The sequence below is a fragment of the Zingiber officinale genome, chromosome 2A (assembly GCF_018446385.1).
Source record: "Zingiber officinale cultivar Zhangliang chromosome 2A, Zo_v1.1, whole genome shotgun sequence".
Lineage (NCBI taxonomy): Eukaryota > Viridiplantae > Streptophyta > Magnoliopsida > Zingiberales > Zingiberaceae > Zingiber > Zingiber officinale.
The window spans coordinates 33,124,477-33,148,271 of record NC_055988.1 but is presented as its reverse complement, the minus strand read 5'-3'; the positions used below and the strand labels follow the sequence as shown (position 1 = coordinate 33,148,271).

General features: G+C 39.3%; 1 long non-coding RNA gene across 1 annotated transcript; it reads right to left on the bottom strand.

The window, feature by feature from the left end:
* Positions 1 to 203: 203 nt before the first annotated feature.
* LOC122039575 lies at positions 204 to 2,085 on the bottom strand. Its single transcript, XR_006128246.1, has 2 exons — positions 908 to 2,085; positions 204 to 436 (listed from the first exon to the last, which is right to left on the bottom strand). It is a non-coding gene; the product is annotated as an uncharacterized LOC122039575 (long non-coding RNA).
* Between the last annotated feature and the right edge of the window lie 21,710 nt (positions 2,086 to 23,795).

Below are 23,795 nucleotides of genomic sequence, written 5' to 3'. Positions count from 1 at the left end.
TGATTTTAAATATAAATTCTGTCTCTAATTTTGTTTTAAATTGGTTAGTAATCTTGTTTATAAATCTATCTACAATTCCATTTATAAATCCGTGTATAATTTTATTTTTAAATTTATCACTAAATATTATTATATTTCTCATCAATATATTAAAACAAGTTTTCATTTCAAATAAATTAAAATTATTAAAAAGAAATAATTTCTAATTCCAAATGTATCATACAATTAACATTAAAATAAATAAATATTTACATTATCCAAATAAATTTGACCAATAATCAAACTATAAACAACTATACAAATTTTTAAATCTTACCATAAGTAATCTAATTTTTATATTACATTGTCTATCACGACCCTCCTTGTCTTCAAACTCTATGAGAGAAATTGCTTCGCTGGTACAAATTAACGAACCAACCAATTTTGTTGAGACAATCTAACAAATCAAAACATGAAACGAGTAAGTCTTACAATATCAGAATTTTTAATACAAATAAATTGAAATGGTACAAAAGTCATAGTCAATATCAATGTTCATCCACTAATTAGTCCATAGTTAGTTGTCAATGCTAAAAAATCAACAAGTCATGAAGACTCTTTTGGCTCTAAAACAATAGGCATAACAAAACCATAAAAATTAGGTCAATGTGAACAAATACTTAAGTAGGATTTTCTTCGAATTTGAATCTTAAACTTAGAATCTCTAAGTACATATAACAAAATCAAATACAAGACAATAGAAAATACTCGCTGGTCTTCTTACTGCACATTAATTAAATTAAATCATAAACTAAAAAATCTTAATATCCACAAACACAATACCACACAAACTATAAATATTGCTAAGAAATAATCCTGTAATATTAATAAACAAGACTATAGCAGATAGTAAGTAAATAGTACCTACCAAAAGATTAAAAGATGATTTTGAATGCAACATTTGCTCTTGGTTGTTGTGGCTAATGCAACATTTGCTCTTGGTATCCTGCATGATGCTAACGAGTGAAATATAAGTCACAATAGAATATGGAAAAGTAGAATGACCTCATTAAATAATTACGGATCATTCTTGGATAACTTGATTGTCTCTAGATAACCTCATTCTCATCTACAAATTAGTTAGAATATTATGGCTATAAGGAAACAATATGTAACAACTTAAAATACAATACACACTAAACATAGAAATGAAGACATAAAACTAACTGCATTTAAATGAAGACACTAACTTAACCTAATTGTATTTAAATGAAGACATAAAACTTAACAATTGAAAGATCAATACAAAGCAAGAGTTAAGCAAACTAAGATGCATCAAATTGAACCAAACTATTGAAAGAGACATTTTACCGAACACGTTACATGCAGGAATTAGAAGATTAGAACATTTCATCAAACAAGTTGTGTGCATGAAACAATTAAAATCAAGTGCGTTCAATCTAATTAAAGAAGATCAAGTTTGATACAAGAATTCAATAAAAAAAACATCAACACACATCCATGATAAAAGAAACAACCCAATTTCTGTGAGGTGTATATGAAGTTGTCTGGTGGTGAAGGGAATTGCTGCAGACTTGGCGAAGAAGAGAAGGCTGCTGGATCGAAGATGGATGAAGAAGATAGCTGTCCGGATTGAATACGAAGCTGGGAAAGCCCAAGAACTCATAGATCGAAGAGCGGATATGGAAGAGATGTGGTGGAGCTGCTGTTAGAAGCTTGAAGGCTTATCGTGGAAGGAAGATGAGAAGAGGAAGGAGATGCACGATGGGGATGACCAGAGGGAGAAAACCCCTTTCCTTGGTGTGTCGGTGGTGGTGGAGTTAGCATTGGGCAGCGTTCGCGTCGGTAAGAAGATGAGGCCGGGATGGAGGAGGGTGACGGGATGCAGATGGGCGAGATGGAGAGGATCGATCGGCCGGAGGTGGAGTGGTAGATGAACTCGCCGGCCGATTGAAGGTGGAGTGTAACGACCCACCTTTCTACACTACTACTATTCTCTAAAGGTGGACGCTACTTGACTACTAACTCTACTTAACCGGTATGATTAAAAATATCACATAGAAACTCTACCGAAAAATTTCGGCAGAGTCTCCCCTGTACCGGTGACCCCAAACTGGGATACATAACATGTATACTCAGCCACAGGCGGCTGGAACATATAATTTCACAACCACGCAGTATAATAGCACAATAAAAATATGAAACTACTCTAGCAATGGCAAACAACCATATCACTCCAACAATAGGAGGTATCAAACTACAAATGCGGAAATAAACTCAATTTCAATATAACATTTAAAAGAGAACTAAAAAAGTCTTGACAATTTTGCCAGCTAATTCTGGATCTCTCCATAGTCCACACATCACACACCGTGACAGCACCTCCTTGTCGCCTTCTTCCTTATACTTTAGCTTTTTCCTTTATCTGCAGTAGGAGGAAAATAGTATCTATAAGCTAAAAGCTTAGTGAGCGCTATCCTACTCACAAAAACTCGATATGCATGTATATAAATAAAACATGCTAAAACTGAATGCTAACATGTAAAGCTACTCATCTCATAAATAGCAAAGAAAACAACTAACTGAAAAGCTAACATGTATAGCTAATCATGCTCATAAATAGCGAAGGAATCATGCTAACTGAAATACTAAACATGTATAGCTAAACATGCTCATAAATAGCAAAGGAATCATACTAACTGAAATACTAAACATGTACAGCTAATCATGCTCATAAACAGCGAAGAAACTAACTGAAAAGCTAACATGTAAAGCTAATCATAGAACTATCATGTGTATCAATAAGAAACTGAATTGATACCTAAGCTAAACTAATTAATGCTAAACTGAGTCTAACTTGTATTCACATAACTAATTTGTGAAGTTTCGAAAACTATTTACATAATAGATTAAAATAATAATCATGCTGCTGATGGGCCCGGCAACTGTACTTGCTGTGCGCGCATCCCTAACTAAACCCAGGGTTGCAAGTTCCGAGTCTAGTAGGGTTTACTAGGTTATCTAAACCTAGGGACGACTGTGGGAGCCCAACCCAATGGATATCTAATCCAGTACAGTGCCACTGCTAAAAGTAAAATACTGAATCTTAAACTAATTAACTTATCTTGCTTTTACTAGGTTATCTGAACCTAGAGGCGACTGTGGGAGCCCACCCATTGGACCGTAGTCCCATATAAGCTGAAGCAAGACTAAATAAGTTATTTTAAATGCTTCTACTGCATTTACTGAGCTATTAAAATGCCTACTGTAGCATTATATTGAGCTAAGCATTTTATCAAGCACTTGGTGTGCACTAGAACATACCCTACGTACTGAAAATCTGTATACAAAGCTTAACATAAATCTGCATGCAAAGCTTAACAAAAATCTGCATATTAAGCCTATCAAAATCTGCATACTTTACTTATAAAAATTTGCATGCTATAAAAATAGAACTGCTCATGTTATTCCAATAGCAAATAGGAAACTAGAACAACTTAAGCATGCTGTGAAAGTAAAACCAATTCAACTACTAGGCATGCAATAGAATCTAGAAAATAAAGGAATCGCTGCTGCATGGAATTAACAGAGTATCATGCTTCATCAGGAAATACTAAACAGCAATGAAAACTAAAACCGCTCATGCTTGAAAACAGCAAAAGAAAGGAACCTGAAACCAATAGCAAATGGGAACCAAAAGATCTACTCATGTATATCTATATAAACTAAATTCACAATGCTGTTAACATCTAATCAACTTATTCATTTCCAAAAGATACAGAATTAATAGCTTGCTTTAGATACCCAAGGAATTAAGTACAGTCAATCCTGTACACTACTCTAAATAAATCCATTAATCTATCATTAAGGAACCAACAGATTAAACTAACTCATAATACTCAATGTGCATATATATATATATACATCAAAACCAAAGCTTAAATGCTTAATAAACACATGCTGGTCCAGTAAGCTATAAAGGAAATCAAATTGGCATGTCTAATTAAGCTACTAATGAATAAGTCTACTAAGGAACATAAACAAATAAAACAATTTGTTCCAAAGTACACGACTACCTCTCTTATTTGTTTAACAGCTGTAGACTAAAATCCTAAATCTGTGTGCTATGTTTATCATGCAAATTCTATATGTGATCTTCTGTAGATGCTACTCGTTCATGTAGGAATAATAAATGCTATATTTTACATATGTGATTGTTATTGTACTCTATTTTTCAGAGTGGATCTAACATCGGAAACAATCCTTACTACAATCACTACTCTGATCAATGGCACGGCAGGAACCCAAAAGATACCAACGTGTTGCTGATAAGGAAAAATTGCTACTGGAAACCTAAATTTTATAACTGTTCTTCATGCTTAAAATCCCTATCTTCTTTCTTTAGGGTTCATGGCAGTAAGCATCAAAAACAAAACCCCTCAAACTTGCTTCGAAATCTAAAAGAAAACAAGAATCCGAAAGCCATGAAAACGAATCAAAGCTCGAACAACTCCTACTGCAGGTGAGAAGCAACTCACCGGGATTTGCTTGGACTTACAACCGAAGGAGAGGAAGAAGATCTAGGGCTCGGAGGCTTGAAATACTCGGCTTCTTCTTGTGCTCGCGCCTCTTCTTGACGAGAGGAGCTCGGTGGTGTGATGACCTCTCGGAGAAGAGTGCTCGCCGGCCACCGCAATGCCCTAGCTTTGCTCGCTGCGGTTTCCCCCGTGGAGAGATGCGCCGTCGCGTGAGAAGAGGAGAAGAGAAGATTTTTGTCACGGGGAAAAACCTAAGTTCTCTTCTTATAACTTTAATATTCTGTTAACTAACTATTGCTTAAATACAACTTGATTCGGGTTTTATTAACAAACCCGCGGCTGGTTTGTTGGTGGGCTGCGTTCTGCTTAAAGCCCAACTCGAGGGATCGAATCCCAGCTGCAACCATTTTATTTCCTCTTATTTTACTGTTCCTAACTATTACTTAAATATATATCGCTCCATATATGATTAACAAAACGAGCGTAGCTCAGCTGGTTGGGCCGGTTTTGCTTGGGTCAGTCCGACCCGAGGTCGTGGGTTCGAATCTCACCTTTAACGTTTTTTTATCAAAACTTCTTTCTTTTTGTAACCCTACTAAACGACCTCCAAAAATTACATAAAAATACTCTAAAAATTCCTAAAAATCTCTAGAATATTTTAAAAGTATTTCCAAATATTTTTATGGACATTTGGAACTCGAAATAAGGAAAATTGGGTCGTTACAATTCTCCCTCCCTTATAAAAAGTTCGTCCTCGAACTTAGAATAATTCTGGATATATTTCTGTCTCATGCTGTCTCCACGCTCCCCTAGTAACTTTCTCGTGCTTCTGGTTCTACCAGATGACTTTTTCTAATGACACTTCTCTGTTTCCTAGTATCTTGTCTGCTCTGTCCACTATCTGTGTCTGCTCTCATAGCTAAGATCCTCTTGGATCTACACTGTCTGAGGCTGAATCACTTGGCTAAGGTCGTGAATACACTTCTTTAGCATGGAGACATGAAATACATTGTGTATTGCTGACATATCTTGAGGTAAGTCTAGCTTGTAAGCTACCTTCCCAATTCTCTCTATGATCGGGGTAGGGTCCTACGTATCGAGGACTTAACTTGCCCTTTTTCTCTTGGGTTCTCCGATGTACTCGAACTGTGCTTCTGCTTCAGGTTGGAATACGACTTTCTGTTTACGGCACTCTATGGAGGCACCGTATCTGATCAGGAAGTTCATTCCAAATATGACATCGTAGTCAGTCATGTCTAGCACTATCATGACTGGCACTGTTCTGAGCCAGTGCGTGGATGCCATAACTTCTCCCGAAGGTAATGTTGTTAGCAACTGACTACTGAGTACCTCTGGGGGTATTGCTAACTTTTCGACGAATGCCCTGGCTATATAAGAATGGGTTGCCCCAGTATCGAATAAGACAGTTGTACTATACTGTAAAATACTAATCTGACCTGTGACAACTGTCGAGGCAGTGAGTAGATCCTCGCATTCGCCATCGCTGGAGGGGCTTCTAATATGCCCTGGCAGATAGATGGACCTTCTAGAGCGGCCTGCATATGATATAACTGAGCTGGCTGGCCTGCATACTGAATCTGCTGTGGCTGAGGAAGACCGGTCTTGTTCGGGCACTGCTTGGCCATGCGCCCTTCTTGTCCACATTCAAAGCATCCTCGTGTGCCCTTGCGACAAACCCCTGGGTGGAATTTCCCACAAGTAGCACACTTTGGATAACTGGGTTGCTTAATTCCCTGGTTTGCGCTTGTTGCTGGAGTTCCCTTTCCAGTTAGAGCTGTGGCCTTGAGATTTCTGAGTATCTGAACTTCCTTGGCCTTTGGAATCTGAGGAGACTTGCTTCTGTTGCTTGATGCTGTTCTGGTAGTGCTCGGTGATCAGAGCACTACTCACTAGTTCTTCTGTGGTTTGTGGCCTATGTATGCCACCAGCCACGTTCATCGCTATTTCCGGCCTCAACATTTTGAGCATCAGCCGAACTCATTCCTTTTCTGTGCTGACTAATTCGGGACATAGACGAGCCAGTCTATTGAATTTCTTCACGGCTTCCTCAACTGATAGGTTGCCCTGACGAAACTCCGTGAACTCGTCGTAGTGGCGGTTTGTGACCCGCATGTGAAAGAACTCCTCGAAGAATTCTTTCTCGAAGTCTGCCCATGTCATCTAGCTCACTGGGCGCTTCGCTCTGATTCTCTCCCACCATATGCATGCGTCTCCTGTCAGACAGAAGGAGGCATACTTCACCTTTTCCTATTCTGGCCAGTCTAGAAGCTCCATCGTCCTCTCCAGTGTTTTGAACCACGCCTGAGCATCCCATGGTTCACTAGTGCCTGAGAAGTTCTCGGGCTTGATTCTCTGCCACTGGATTAGATAAGCTTCTCTTCTGGTTTCTGCTGCTGGGCTACTAGTACTACTGGTGCTGTAGGCTGGACTGGTGGAACCTCTATAACTACTGGGGTTTCTATGTTTGGTTCCGAGGTGACGGTGGGAGTATTCTGCTGATTAGCCTTTAAGGTGGCTATCTCATGTTGCTGTTCTACTAGTTGCTGCTATAACTGAGCTACTAATACTGTAAGGTCTGGGGGAGGCACTGAACTGCCTGCCTCATGCTGGGCTCAGTAGCTGGTGCCCTTCTAGCTGGGCGTCCTCATACCATTTTCTAAATGGGTAGAGCACATGCATAACTAATACTATCATGTTATAGGTAATTACTACTATCATGTCAAATGCTATCAAATATTAACATGCTTTAGTTATCTATAAACATGAAAGCAGAAAACATAGATAAGAGAAGAGGCATTCTTACTTGGAAGACGGCAATGCTGATGCTGATGTGTGTGATGCTGGAGAATGGGAACTGCTCTGATACCAACTGTAACGACCCACCTTTCTACACTACTACTATTCTCTAAAGGTGGACACTACTTGACTACTAACTCTACTTAACCGGTATGATTAAAAATATCACATAGAAACTCTACCGAAAAATTTCGGCAGAGTCTCCCCTGTACCGGTGACCCCAAACTGGGATACATAACATGTATACTCAGCCACAGGCGGCTGGAACATATAATTTCACAACCACGCAGTATAATAGCACAATAAAAATATGAAACTACTCTAGCAATGGCAAACAACCATATCACTCCAACAATAGGAGGTATCAAACTACAAATGCGGAAATAAACTCAATTTCAATATAACATTAAAAGAGAACTAAAAGAAAAGTCTTGACAATTTTGCCAGCTAATTCTGGATCTCTCCATAGTCCACACATCACACACCGTGACAGCACCTCCTTGTCGCCTTCTTCCTTATACTTTAGCTTTTTCCTTTATCTGCAGTAGGAGGAAAATAGTATCTATAAGCTAAAAGCTTAGTGAGCGCTATCCTACTCACAAAAACTCGATATGCATGTATATAAATAAAAACATGCTAAAACTGAATGCTAACATGTAAAGCTACTCATGCTCATAAATAGCAAAGAAAACAACTAACTGAAAAGCTAACATGTATAGCTAATCATGCTCATAAATAGCGAAGGAATCATGCTAACTGAAATACTAAACATGTATAGCTAAACATGCTCATAAATAGCAAAGGAATCATACTAACTGAAATACTAAACATGTACAGCTAATCATGCTCATAAACAGCGAAGAAACTAACTGAAAAGCTAACATGTAAAGCTAATCATAGAACTATCATGTGTATCAATAAGAAACTGAATTGATACCTAAGCTAAACTAATTAATGCTAAACTGAGTCTAACTTGTATTCACATAACTAATTTGTGAAGTTTCGAAAACTATTTACATAATAGATTAAAATAATAATCATGCTGCTGATGGGCCCGGCAACTGTACTTGCTGTGCGCGCATCCCTAACTAAACCCAGGGTTGCAAGTTCCGAGTCTAGTAGGGTTTACTAGGTTATCTAAACCTAGGGACGACTGTGGGAGCCCAACCCAATGGATATCTAATCCAGTACAGTGCCACTGCTAAAAGTAAAATACTGAATCTTAAACTAATTAACTTATCTTGCTTTTACTAGGTTATCTGAACCTAGAGGCGACTGTGGGAGCCCACCCATTGGACCGTAGTCCCATATAAGCTGAAGCAAGACTAAATAAGTTATTTTAAATGCTTTACTGAGCTATTAAAATGCCTACTGTAGCATTATATTGAGCTAAGCATTTTATCAAGCACTTGGTGTGCACTAGAACACACCCTACGTACTGAAAATCTGTATACAAAGCTTAACATAAATCTGCATGCAAAGCTTAACAAAAATCTGCATATTAAGCCTATCAAAATCTGCATACTTTACTTATAAAAATTTGCATGCTATAAAAATAGAACTGCTCATGTTATTCCAATAGCAAATAGGAAACTAGAACAACTTAAGCATGCTGTGAAAGTAAAACCAATTCAACTACTAGGCATGCAATAGAATCTAGAAAATAAAGGAATCGCTGCTGCATGGAATTAACAGAGTATCATGCTTCATCAGGAAATACTAAACAGCAATGAAAACTAAAACCGCTCATGCTTGAAAACAGCAAAAGAAAGGAACCTGAAACCAATAGCAAATGGGAACCAAAAGATCTACTCATGTATATCTATATAAACTAAATTCACAATGCTGTTAACATCTAATCAACTTATTCATTTCCAAAAGATACAGAATTAATAGCTTGCTTTAGATACCCAAGGAATTAAGTACAGTCAATCCTGTACACTACTCTAAATAAATCCATTAATCTATCATTAAGGAACCAACAGATTAAACTAACTCATAATACTCAATGTGCATATATATATATATACATCAAAACCAAAGCTTAAATGCTTAATAAACACATGCTGGTCCAGTAAGCTATAAAGGAAATCAAATTGGCATGTCTAATTAAGCTACTAATGAATAAGTCTACTAAGGAACATAAACAAATAATACAATTTGTTCCAAAGTACACGACTACCTCTCTTATTTGTTTTACAGCTGTAGACTAAAATCCTAAATCTGTGTGCTATGTTTATCATGCAAATTCTATATGTGATCTTCTGTAGATGCTACTCGTTCATGTAGGAATAATAAATGCTATATTTTACATATGTGATTGTTATTGTACTCTATTTTTCAGAGTGGATCTAACATCGGAAACAATCCTTACTACAATCACTACTCTGTTCAATGGCACGGTAGGAACCCAAAAGATACCAACGTGTTGCTGATAAGGAAAAATTGCTATTGGAAACCTAAATTTTATAACTGTTCTTCATGCTTAAAATCCCTATCTTCTTTCTTTAGGGTTCATGGCAGTAAGCATCAAAAACAAAACCCCTCAAACTTGCTTCGAAATCCAAAAGGAAACAAGAATCCGAAAGCCATGAAAACGAATCAAAGCTCGAAACAACTCCTACTGCAGGTGAGAAGCAACTCACAGCGGTTTCTTGGACTCACAGCCGAAGGGGAAGGCTCTAGGGCTCGGAGGCTTGAAATACTCGGCTTCTTCTTGTGCTCGCGCCTCTTCTTGACGAGAGGAGCTCGGTGGTGTGATGACCTCTCGGAGAAGAGTGCTCGCCGGCCACCGCAATGCCCTAGCTTTGCTCGCTGCGGTTTCCCCCGTGGAGAGATGCGCCGTCGCGTGAGAAGAGGAGAAGAGAAGATTTTTGTCACGGGGAAAAACCTAAGTTCTCTTCTTATAACTTTAATATTCTGTTAACTAACTATTGCTTAAATACAACTTGATTCGGGTTTTATTAACAAACCCGCGGCTGGTCTGTTGGTGGGCTGCGTTCTGCTTAAAGTCCAACTCGAGGGATCGAATCCCAGCTGCAACCATTTTATTTCCTCTTATTTTACTGTTCCTAACTATTACTTATATATATATCGCTCCATATATGATTAACAAAACGAGCGTAGCTCAGCTGGTTGGGCCGGTTTTGCTTGGGTCAGTCCGACCCGAGGTCGTGGGTTCGAATCTCACCTTTAACGTTTTTTTATCAAAACTTCTTTCTTTTTGTAACCCTACTAAACGACCTCCAAAAATTACATAAAAATACTCTAAAAATTCCTAAAAATCTCTAGAATATTTTAAAAGTATTTCCAAATATTTTTATGGACATTTGGAACTCGAAATAAGGAAAATTGGGTCGTTACATGGAGTTCGATGAGAAGGGGCGGCGTCCTGGCAACGATCGCGTGAGGAAGCAGAGAATAGATGAACAAACTGTGCTTCATCCACTCTTATTTTCCCAGATATGATCGGACGGTCAGGATTGGCCCTGATCTAGGTAAATGGATGAGATCAAATCTGATTGAACGGTCAGGATCGACTAGAACTAGTTGAATGATCAAGATGGCTAGATCATAGTGAACGCCTCAGAAAATTCCAAATCTACACAGATCGACCAAAATCAACTAGATCTCGATGAATGACTAGAATTAATTAGATCAGAGTCCTTTGATTACTTTACTTCATATTTGATCCAATGGCTTATATTTCTACATATTAGACTTCTCCTTAACTCAAGTCTTTAGGTTTAATTTGGTCCAACTTGAGTTCAATCCCTACAAAAAAAAAAATGTACAATTATAAGTAGAAATCTATAAAAATAACAAGAATTATATAAAAACTCATAATATGCATCAAACTTAATAAACATGATAAGAATCAACAATTAACCATATGAGTGGATTAAAACATTAAAATATAGGGGAAAATAATACATCAAAATGCTAGTTATCACATATTAGTAGTAGGCGACATCCAGGGACCGTAGGATGCACAACCTCTCGGTTGCATGAGGGGGTTGATTGAAGCGGTCGCGAACCTTGTGGCCATGAGAAGCGACAACAGTCAACCTCTAGTAGCCGCGACCGACCTCACGGTCACTACCGACCTCGCAGCTGCGGCCAACCTTGCAGCCGCATGAGAAGGCCCCAACAGGAACGAGAAAAAAAAATCAGAGACGGGGGAAGAAGAATGCATACCTATTCTACTAAAACCAAAGACAAATTAAGGCAAGGAGGAAGGGTTAGAAAACATAATTCATATTTATTTTTGTTTATAAAAAGTTATATGTAATTTCATATTAAATTTGGTTTAAATTATGTTTAAATTTTTTCATATATTATATTTTATCAAAGTGAACAGATTTACAATTCTGTATCAAATCTGTCACTGATTTATATAAATCTAAAATAGATTTTATTTTCGTTTTAATTTTCATTAATATTTAAACAAAATTTGTAACAAAGATTTTATGGTCTCAAATTCTGTTTATAATCCATATTTATTTTTTGTTTATAAAATTTATATGTAATTTCGTATCAAAATTTATTTTAAATTTCTTTTCAAATATTAAATTTTATTAAAGTTAAATAAATTAATGATTTTGTAGAGAATTTGTCTATCTAATTTATATAAATTTGAAACAGATTTTATTTCTGTTTTAAATTTTAATTAATTTATAAACAAAATTTGTCACAGAAATTATATCGTCTCAAATTCTGTTTATAATTCGTATTTATTTTTGTTTCTAAAAATTTATATGTAATTTTGTTTCAAATTTGTTTTAAATTCTGTCTTATTTTTTTTAAAAAAATTATAATTTACTAAAATGAAACGAATTAATAATTCCGTATCAAATCTGTCTCTGATTTATAAAAATCTGAAATAGATTTTATTTTCGTTTTAAAAATTTGTTTTTGAAGCCATGTTTTCTTGTAGTGTAGGATAGGAATAGTACTAACCTTATTGCAACCGAATAGGAATAACGATAATTTATTGTTATTTAATGAAGATAAGCATGGCTAGGAGACATACTACCCGAGCAGACGAGACACCGACTCCACCAGATCTGAACCAGGTAGTCACCGATCTCCAGCGTCAGATCACGGAGCAACAACAGCTGATCACTACGTTAATGGGCCAAAAAGGAACTCCTGCCACCCCGCCAGCAAATCAGAATGCAGTGCCCGTCGTGCCAATAGTTGCACCAGTACCACCGGTAGCCCCCGCCCCAGTGGTTCAACAGGAGACCTACTTAATACAGTGGCTAAGGCTAAAGCCGGAGAACTTCTCGGGTACTTGCGAGCCATGGGATGCCCAGGCCTGGTTCAAGACAGTAGAAAGCATAGTGGAACTACTGGACTGGCCCAAATCGGAGAAGATCAAGTGCGTATCTTTCTGTTTTTCCGGAGATGCGAGAATGTGGTGGGAAAGAGTGAAAGCAAAGAGACAGATTAATCTGATGAACTAGACGGACTTCGAGACAGAGTTCTTCGAGGAATTCTTCCATATGCAAGTGACGAACCGACACTATGACGAGTTCACCGAGTTTCGGCAAGGTGACCTATCAGTGAACGAAGCAGTAAAACGCTTCAACTGTTTGGCACGCCTATGTCCAGAATTGGTTCGCATAGAAAGAGAAAGGGTCAGACTGATGTTGAAGATGCTTCGACCCGAAATAGCACTGAATGTGGCCGGCAGAGTTAATAGACCTCAGACTACAGAGGAATTGGTCAGCAGTGCCCTCATCACAGAACATTATCAGAATGTAATGAACGGGAATAAGAGTCAGGTCCAAACAGAAGGACAAAGATCCTCAAGTAATAAAACAAGCTCGAAAGGGACCTCCACTGGAAAAAGGAAATAATGGGACAATGCAAAAGGTGGCTCAGTGAATAAGCAACCGAAGTACCCCCAGTGCACTATTTACGGGAAGCTGCATTCCGGAGTATGTCATAAGGGTACCAGAAGGTGCTATAATTGTGGAGGAGAAGGACATCTGGCCAGAGACTGCACCAACCGGTTCTAGGCACCACCCCAGCAGAACAACCAAAATAAGAATACCCCCTCACAACTACATCAGATGCAAACCACTATTGAGGGAACACCGATTAGCCAAGGGAGATTGGAAGCTCCACCAACTACAACGAACGCCAAGGTTTTCTCGCTTACTAAGGAGGATGTGGCAAGCGCCTCTACTGTCGTTACAGGTCAGCTACCTATTTTCAGTCAGTATGCTTTAGTATTGTTTGATACGGGGGCGACACACTCGTTCGTCTCAGCATCATTTACCAAGAGATTAGACATACCACCCCAGACACTAAATATCACGTTCTTAACAACCCTACCATCCGGGGAAGTTATGCCATCGAATCATATGCTGCGGGCCGTACCTATCCGAATCGTAGACAGAGAACTCTACTGCAATCTGATAGTACTTGACATGCGGGATTATGACATTATACTGGGCATGGATTTCCTGAGCAAGTACGGCGCCTCAATCGAGTGCCGTAACAGGAAGGTAGTCTTCCGACCTGAAGCTGAGCCGATGTTTGAATTTATTGGGGAATCTGGGAAAGAACCTGAAAGATTCTTATCAGCTATAGAGGCACAGAGTATGTTAGACAAAGGATGTACTAGATTTCTAGCACACGTAGTTGATACAAGACAAACCGGAAGCCAGAAGTTAGAAGAGGTCAGGGTAGTATGCAACTATCCGGAAGTATTTCCTGATGAACTACTGGGATTAGCACCCGATAGAGAAATAGAATTTACGATCGAAGTAGTTCCGGGTACTAAACCAATTTCTAAAGCACCTTACCGGATGGCGTCGACTGAGTTGAAGGAACTTCAAGTACATCTACGGGAGTTACTCGACAAGAGACTTATTCACCCTAGTCACTCTCCATGGGGAGCTCCGGTACTGTTTGTGAAAAAGAAGGATGGATCTATGCGAATGTGTATAGATTACCGAGCATTAAATAACGCGACGATCAAGAACAGATACCCCCTTCCGCGGATCGACGATCTGTTCGACCAATTGAAGGGATCAACTGTCTTCTCAAAGATTGACCTAAGGTCCGGCTATCATCAAGTGAAAGTGAAACAAGATGATATACCAAAGACAGCCTTTCGAACAAGATACGGACACTATGAGTTCGTGGTTATGCCCTTCGGAGTGACAAATGCCCCTGCTGTGTTCATGGATTTGATGAATCGGGTATTTGCGGCATATCTCGATAAATGTGTGATCGTCTTCATTGACGATATCCTCATCTATTCCAGAACTCAAGAAGAACATGCCGAACATCTAAAGATTGTACTGCAGATCCTCCGAGAGAAACAACTGTATGCAAAGTTTTCCAAGTGCGAGTTCTGGCTAGATCGAGTAATATTCTTGGGTCATGTCATCTCCAAGGATGGAGTTATGGTAGATCCAAGCAAGATTAAAGCCGTAAGTAACTGGAACAGACCAAAGAATGCCAGCGAAATCAGAAGTTTTCTGGGATTGGCAGGCTACTACAGGAAGTTCGTAGAGGATTTCTCCAAAATTGCAGCCCCCATGACGAATCTCACCAAGAAAAATAAAAAGTATGAATGGACGGATGAATGCGAGAAGAGTTTTACAGAACTAAAACGGAGACTGACCAGTGCCCCGATCCTTACTCTTCCGGAAAGCAACAAAGGCTTTGATATGTATAGCGATGCTTCCTTATTAGGATTGGGAGCTGTACTCATGCAAGACGGCAAAGTCATCGCCTATGCCTCCAGACAACTCAAAGAGCACGAACGAAGTTACCCCATTCACGATCTGGAACTAGCAGCTGTGGTCTTCGCTCTGAAAACATGGAGGCATTATTCATATGGAGCCCCGTGCAGGATTTATACAGACCACCAGAGTCTGAAATATTTCTTCACGCAAAAAGACCTAAATATGAGACAACGCAGATGTCTCGAGCTAGTCAAGGATTATGATTGCGAAATCTTTTATCATTCCAGAAAAGCGAACAAGGTGACCGATGCACTCAGTCGGAAGTCCGGTGCAACCTGACATCGCTATTCTAAGTTCGAGGATGAACTTTTTATGAGGTATGGGGTACTGTAACACCCACGAAATTACACGATAGGTATATGAATATTATTTTCCTTAGAGCATAAAGAAATGAGAAGAATAAGAGAAAAAGGAAAATAAAAAAAAAAGAAAATATAGAATAAGAAGAGGTGAGGTCAAGGATTGAACCTTGAACCTCCCACAATTGATGAAGATAAATTGATGAATGATAACCATTAGGATAAGGATAAATAATTGGATAGAAAGGAATGAAAAATTTAGTTAAAGGAGAAAAGAAAATTAAGCAAAAAGAGCAAGAGAAAACCAAGTTGCTTACCTTCTTTTCCCTCTTGGTTAAGAAAAGGAGCAAGCAAAAGAGGGATTGTCTACTTCCCTCCCTCTCTCTATTTTCATGGGAATTAAAGGAGTGGGGGAAAATAGGAGTTGAGGGAATGAATGAGGACATGTTTCATTTGGCAAAGGGATAAATAGGTTTAGAGAAGAAAAACAAGGGATTAAATTCATTTTCTTCTTCCTCCTTCTCCCTTCTTCATTCTTCACCGAACCAAGAAAACTTCCCTCTCCTCATTCCAATAGCTAAGTTAAGTTCTTCTCCAAGAAAGCTAATTTCCGAGAAGAAACCTTCAAGTTCTAGCCCTTACAAGCAAAGGAAACAAAAGGAGGTACAAGAAGAAGAAGCTTCCTCCTTCCTTGACACCTAGAACACTTTTCTCTCTAAGGAAAACCACAAGCGAAAGGATGTAAGTTCCCCTCACCTGTGGTACAATAGCTCTTGTTGTTCTATGAAGATTCGGTTACATAAAAATCTAAGAAAACATCATGAAGAATTCCAACCAAGATAAAACCAAAGGAAGGACCTAGAGAATGAAAAGATCTAAATTTGATATGCTCGATATTTTTCTTGTAACATGTATTTTATGATAAGGATTTATCTCATGTTTCTATGTTAAAAAGTTTGGTAGAACTTAGATTCATGAGTATTCGGCCATGGTAGAACTAAGGGCCTAGGAGAGCTTTAATTTAAAACTAAGCATGCCATGATCTCCCTAAGATAAGATATGAAACTATTATGATATGCCCATGATTGTATGTTAAGTTGAACTCTATTTCATGTCCATGAAGGTTCGGCCATGTTTAGTTTTGAAGCCTAGGATAATTTAAAACAAGTCTAAGATGCTCATGACCTCCTTCATGAAATGTTATGAAACTAACTTAATGTTCTTATGTTTATTGTTGCATGGAAATTAAATTACATGCTCTATGACTTTCGGCCACTTCATGATTAAGGGCTTAGGAAACTTAGAACCTAACTCAACTATACTCATGTTATTCCTTGAAATATTTGCTATGAAAGTTGTTTAAGGTTCTCATGCTTTTAGGACACTCGAACCTTAGTTTTAAGTCCTATAACATTCGGCCACATCATGTTCAAGGGCTTAGGAAACTTAGAACCTAACTCAACTATGCTCATGTTATTCCTTGAAATATTTGCTTGGAAAGTTGTTTAAGGTTCTCATGCTTTTAGGACACTTGAACCTTGGTTTTAAGTCCTATAACATTCGGCCACATCATGTTCAAGGGCTTAGAAAATTTAGAACCTAACTCAACTATGCTCATGTTATTCCTTGAAATATTTGCTATGAAAGTTGTTTAAGGTTCTCATGCTTTTAGGACACTTGAACCCTAGTTTTAAGCCCTACAAGTTTCGGCCACTTCATGATTAAGGGCTTAGGAAACTTAGAACCTAACTCAACTATGCATATGTTATTCCTTGAAATATTTGCCATGAAAGTTGTTTAAGGATCTCATGCTTTTAGGACACTTGAACCCTAGTTTTAAGCCCTACAAGTTTCAGCCACATCATGTTTAAGGACCTAGGAAACTTAGAACCTAACTCAACTATGCTCATGTTATTCCTTGAAATATTTGTTATGAAAGTTGTTTAAGGTTCTCATGCTTGTAGGACACTTGAACCTTAGTTTTAAGTCCTATAACTCTCGGCCACTTCATGTTTAAGGGCCTAGGAAACTTAGAACCTAACTCAACTATGCTCATGTTATTCCTTGAAATGTTTGCTATGGAAGTTGTTTAGGGTTCACAAGCTTGAATGATAATTTTTAACCCAATGTATGCTTGATAAGTTTCGGCCATGATAGGTTGTAAGCTTAAGAATCCTAGAACTCTACCTAAACTTACTCATGGTGTTTCTTATGGTATAAGAAATGATGCTTACTTAGGGTTCACATGTTGGTATGGAGTTTTTACCAAAAACCCAATCTATATGGTTCGGCCACTATAAGACATTAGGGTTAGAAACCTAATTATGTTTTCCATGTATATTATATGTAATGATTATGAGATTTCTATGCTTCTATGTTAATTATGTACACTTATGATCTATACATGATGGAAACCCTTATGCTATGGTGTGTATTATTTATGATGAGTTATGTGCCAATTTATGCATGATATATGTGATGAGCTGTGTGCCCAATTTATGCATAAAATATATGATGTACTGTGTGCCCAAATTTTTACATACCATTATGATGAGCTGTGTGCCCAAAATTCTATATGGTATGATATGATAAGAGATACGATGTGCAAGAAATGATAAGAACCATGATATGTAAGACATGCTATTTTACTTTATGTATGGCTTGTACCAAGGGTGGGCTTCATAAGCATCCCGGGGTCGATAGACTAAGAAACGGGCCTCGTTAGGGATGGGCTCCTAAGTGCCCCTAGGTCGATGGACTAAGAAACGGGCCTAGTATGTATGCCTTGTAGGGTTCAAGACTTGCTACCTTGGACCTACACAGGATGCGCACATTTATGTATGTGGTACAAGCCGGGGCCCTAACCATGTTATGATTATGTTTAAGTATGTATGAAATAAGTTTTCAAAGGACATGTTGCATACATTATTGCATGAATCATGTTTTTAAAAGTCATCTTGCATAACACATTATGATTATGTTACAATATACCATGATGCCTATGATTATGTTATGTTATGTTAGGATGAACCTTATGATTATGTTTTGATATGTTATGATCATGATCATGTTATGCTAGAATGCACTTTATGACTTTATGAGGATATGCCATGATACCATATGATTTTGTTATGATATGATGCTTCTATACCTGATATGATGAGTTGTCTTTATGCTTTATGCATTGAAGTTTTATTTATGCTATACGGTTTTTGTGAGTAGGAAAGGATCTTACTGAGCCTTGAGTGCTCACAGCTTACTTTCCTTGTACCACAGATAAGGGCAAAGAATGGATATACTAAGGGAGCAGCAGGAGGGGGCAAGAAGGACGTGTGTAGTAGTGACTTGGCTAAAGAGGAAAACCTGCTTTTAATTAATAAGAATTATGTTCATGTTGTTTCCTTTATAACTCTATGACACTTCATCATGCTCTCTAGTATCATGGTCTAAGTTTATGTTAAGCATGTTATGTGACTCATATGATAGGTAGTTGATGATGATGTGTTAAAAAATAAAAAAAATAAAAAATAAAAGAAAGGTTTAAAGAAAAAAAATATAGGCTATAGATAAGACTTCCGCTGTTTAAGAAGAAAAGATAAGTATCCCCCATCAGCTTAAGCAGGAAGGGGCAGGGCGTTACAAGTGCAATATCCTTTAGGTCAAGGTTGACCTGGTTGACCTTGAGTCTTAGCTTGGGTTTCGATATTTGACAATATATTGGGTTTAGATGATATGGACGATGCAGGTGCAGGTGTTCATTTTGGGAGATTGTTGATACAATTCCCGTTTGGTCGAGGTTGACCAGTTGAGATATGAAGGAGAGTCAAGTAGGTCAAGGTTGACTGGATACTTGACTGAAAATCCTAGTGAGTGAAGTTAGGTAAAAGTCCTGGTGAGTGAAGCCAGGCAGAAGGAAATCCTAGTGAGTGAAGCTAGGTGAAAGACCTGGTGAGTGAAGCCAGGCAGAAGAGAAGTCTTAGTGAGTGAAGCTAGGCAGAAAGGAAGTCCTGGTGAGTGAAGCTAAGCATGGGAGAAATCCAGATGGATCAAGGCTGATCAGACATTTGGTGTTGGAAAGTCCAAGTAGGTCAGAGGGATTAACCGGATACTTGGCACTAGGATAAAAGTCCAAGTAGGTGAAAGGGATTGACCGGATACTTGAAAAAAGGAGAAAAGTCCAAGTGTGTCAAAGGGATTGACCAAACACTTGGTGAGAGAGTCCTAGCTGGTCAAGGGTGACCGGATGCTAGGTTTTATGTACCAACAAGTCATGGTTGACTAGATGTTGGTTAAGGGGGCTTTGGACTTGGTTTTGGGCAAAAACCAAGATCTGGATCGATCAGCCGATCGATTGGGGAGTCTTCGTGACAAGCCTCCTCCCAATCGATGGATCGATCGGGACAAGTGCACGATAGCACAGAACAACCCTGGATCGATTAGCGGATCGATCCAGGTCCCCCAATCGATCAGTGGATCGATTGGGGAGTGCGATCTTCGCACGATAAGCCTTGGATCAATCAGGTGATCGATCTAAGCAATTCCTGAGAGCACAGAGGTGCTCTGGATCGATCAGACGATCGATCCAAAGACTTCCCGATCGATTGGGAGCAATCCAATCGATCGGGATCCGACCGTCGGCGCCGTTTATAGCTGCAGGCGTTCGAGAACTTCGGTAGAGCTTACACGATTCATCTCAGATCTTCACCAGCGACTCCACTGAAGGGAGTAAGTTAGGCTTCTATCACCTAGAGGGTGTTTGCCCTCTTAGGGGGAGAATGAAGGGCTTAACTTATGTATTCATTACCTAGTGGCATGAAGAAGGTTTAGGCTATGAGATTAGCCTAACTTCCTAACTTACATGTGATATTGTAAGTGATAGTGTTGGTATTGTCAAACATCAAAAAGGGGGAGATTGTTGGTGCAACATCCCTCAGGTCAAGGTTGACCTGGTTGACCAAGCTTGAGTCTTGGTTTGGGTTTCGATGTTTGACAATGCAAGGTTGATTGAAGAAGAGTCAAGTAGGTCAAGGATGACCGGATACTTGACTGGGAAGTCCTAACTGGGATGTTAGGCAGAAGGAAATCCTAGTGAATGAAGCTAGGCAGAAGGAAATCCTGGTGAGTGAAGTCAGGTGAAAGTCCTAGTGAGTGAAGCTAGGCAGAAGGAAATCCTGGTGAGTGAAGCCAGGTGAAAGTCCTAGTGAGTGAAGCTAGGCAGAATGGAAGTCCTGGTGAGTGAAGCCAGGCAAGGGAAAATCCAGATCAGACATCTGGTGTCGGGAAGTCCAAGTAGGTCAAGGGAGTGACTGGATACTTGGCACAAAGAGAAAAGTCCAAGTGGGTCAAAGGGATTAACCGGACACTTGGTGGGAAGTCCTAGCAGGTCAAAGGAGTGACCAGATGCTAGGCATGATGTACCAATAGGTCAAGGTTGACCGGATGTTAGTTTGAGAGGCTTAGGACTTGGTTTTGGGCAAAAACCAAGAGCTGGATCGATCAGTGGATCGATCCAGGAGCTGGATCGATCAGTGGATCGATCCAGGCCTTTCCCAGCGAACAGAGAGCCTCTGGATCGATCAGTGGATCGATCCAGAGGTCCCAATCGATCAGTGGATCGATTGAGACGCTGCTGGTTCGCGCGATAAGCGCTGGATCGATCCGTGGATCGATCCAGGCGTTTTCTCCAGAGCACAGAGGCGCTCTGGATCGATCCATGGATCGATCCAAAGCCTCCCCGATCGATTGGGAGTTTTCGAATCGATCGGGATCCGACCGTTGAGTCGTATTTGAGCTGCAGGCGTGCAATGACTGCGGCATCTCTTCACGGATTCATTTTTCAGATCTTCACCAGCTCCTCCACAGCTCTTCTCAAGCTCGAGATCGCCAGTTCTTGAAGGTTCTTGGAGGCTCTTCCAAGTCAAGAGGCGGATCAAAGCAAGAAGAAGAAACTAGGGTTAGGGTTTGTGCACTCATTGTAAGCTTGTAAGCTTGTATTTCTTTACTACCCTTTCTTCTTCTTGTATTGAGTCTTGTAGGGCTTCTCCGCCTTTGGTAGTTACCATAAAGGAGAGTCTTATTAGTGGAGGGTGTGTGTGTTGGTGTGGATCCTTGGACTAGTCACCTCTTGTGAGGTGGATACCAAGTAAACCAACCGTGTTAGCGTTGTGTGATTTGTTTCTGTATTTTCCGCTGCACATCTTCGAAGAAACAAGCAACGCCGAACACCGAGCACACGACGAGCTATTCACCCCCCCCCCTCCCTCTAGCTACTTTTGGTCCTAACAAGTGGTATCAGAGCAAGGTTGCTCTTCACCGGAATCACCGCCGGAAGGGGCAAACATAACAAGCAAAGCTAGAGGGTGAAGAAGTTGGAGCAAATTCATCAAAGTTAAAGAATTCAAGAAGCTCAACTTCAAGATGCAATTCCAAGATGGACTTGGATTTGATACAAGGGTGGCTCCACCATACACATCCACAAGCTTCGATTCTTGGAGATCAAGAATTGAAAATTTCTTGATGATGGAGATAGAGCAATGGTTTGCTCTAATGGAAGGTTTTAAGGCTCCAAGGAATTCAAAGGGCAAAGTTCTCAAAAGGAGCAAATGGAGCCAAGAACAAATCCAAAGATGTGAGGCCAATGACAAAGTGACCAAGCTTTTGGTCAATCTATTGCCGAGCAACATCTTGGAGAAAATTGGAGAAGTTGAAGATGCTAAAGAGCTATGGAGAAAATTGGAAAAGGCTCATGAGATCCCCTCCACTGTACCTAACCAAGAAGAATCCAAAGAGGGTGACTCATTGGAGCAAGATCAAGAGGAGGACTCCGAAGTTGAGAGATGCTCAACTTCCGAAGAAGAGGAAATCCAAGAAGCTTCATTCTCAAGGGAGTGTAATCAAAAGAGCAATGAAGGAGCATATTCCTTGTTTCATGTACAAGAGGATGAAGAAGAAGGTGAAGCCTCCACCTCTAGGATTGAGGGGGAGCAACTCTTGGTGACACCGGATCAAGAAGAAGGAGAATCCTCCACATCCAGGTCAAGAGAAGAAGAGGATGAAGAAGCTTCCACCTCCACAAGTCAAGATAAATCAATTGGAGGGAAATCGATTTCGGATCAAGAGGAAGCCTCTACATTCATATCAAATGGAGGAGCAAGTGCCACCCCTACACAAGAAGGTATAAATAGTTCAATTAATAATAAGAATCATATTATATGTTTTGAATGTAGGGAACATGGGCACTACAAAAGCAAGTGCCCTAAATTGGCCAAGAAGAAGGGCCAAGTGGCACCTAAGGGCAAGGAGAAGTCAAAGGAGACCATCCCCGGAACAAAGAAGAGCAAGGAGCACATTGTGTGCTTCTCTTGCAATCAAAAGGGGCATTACCGGAGTCAATGCCCTAAGGGGAAGAAGATGGTCAAGGCTCAAGGAGGAAGCTCAAGTCAAGGGGGAGCCTCTAAGGTAAAAAGGAAGGTAACTTTTATTGAGCCTACCCCTTTACATTATGGTAAAAAGCATGCTAGTTCTAACTTATATCATTTTAATGCTATTTACCATAAGAATAGAGAGCATGGTAAAATTAAGGAAAATAATGTAGCTTACCATGCTAAAACTACCACACCTAGGATTAGGAAGGTAGATAAAAATCTAGGCAATCACACTAAGGACCTTAGCTACAAGCCTAGAAATAAAAATGCTCATAAATTTAATGGAAAACCAAAAACTAAGGACTTAGTGATAGAAAATCAAGTCTTGAAGTCAAGGCTTGATAAAATGGAAAAGACCCTAAAAAGGATGAAAAATATCCTAAAAGGGCAAAATGAGCATAGCCTAGGTCTAGGAGTACAAAGGTCATCTAATGGCCATAGGGGTTTGGGATACAAACCAAAGGCTAAGAAGGATGTAATCTCTTACCATAGGGTTCCATATAGTTATGGAACCAACCCTAGGTCTAGTGGTCAAGCCAAAAATACAAGGGAAGTTATCCCTAAGAGTATTTTTGCAACAAATGTGACTAAGAGTTCTAAGAAGTCTAAGAAAGTCACAAAGAAGGTTACAAGGGAAGCAATCCCTAGAGTTGACCTAGAAAAAGTGACCAAGACTTTTAAAAAGCCAAACAAGGTCACTAGGAAGGTATCTAGGGAAGTTATCCCTAGTGAATACCTAGAGCATCCAAGGAGCACCAATAGGTTTTGGGTTCCTAGGAGCATTTTCTCTATCCCATAGATGAGTTAGAGAGTGTCAACTCTGAGAAGAAGGGTAGTTAACCCAACTTTGAAGAAATTGACACTCAAGGAGTATTTTCAAGGTTATTATTAACCTTTGAAAATGAAATGGATTTATGTTTACTCTTGGGAAGAGTAAAATGTGTCACA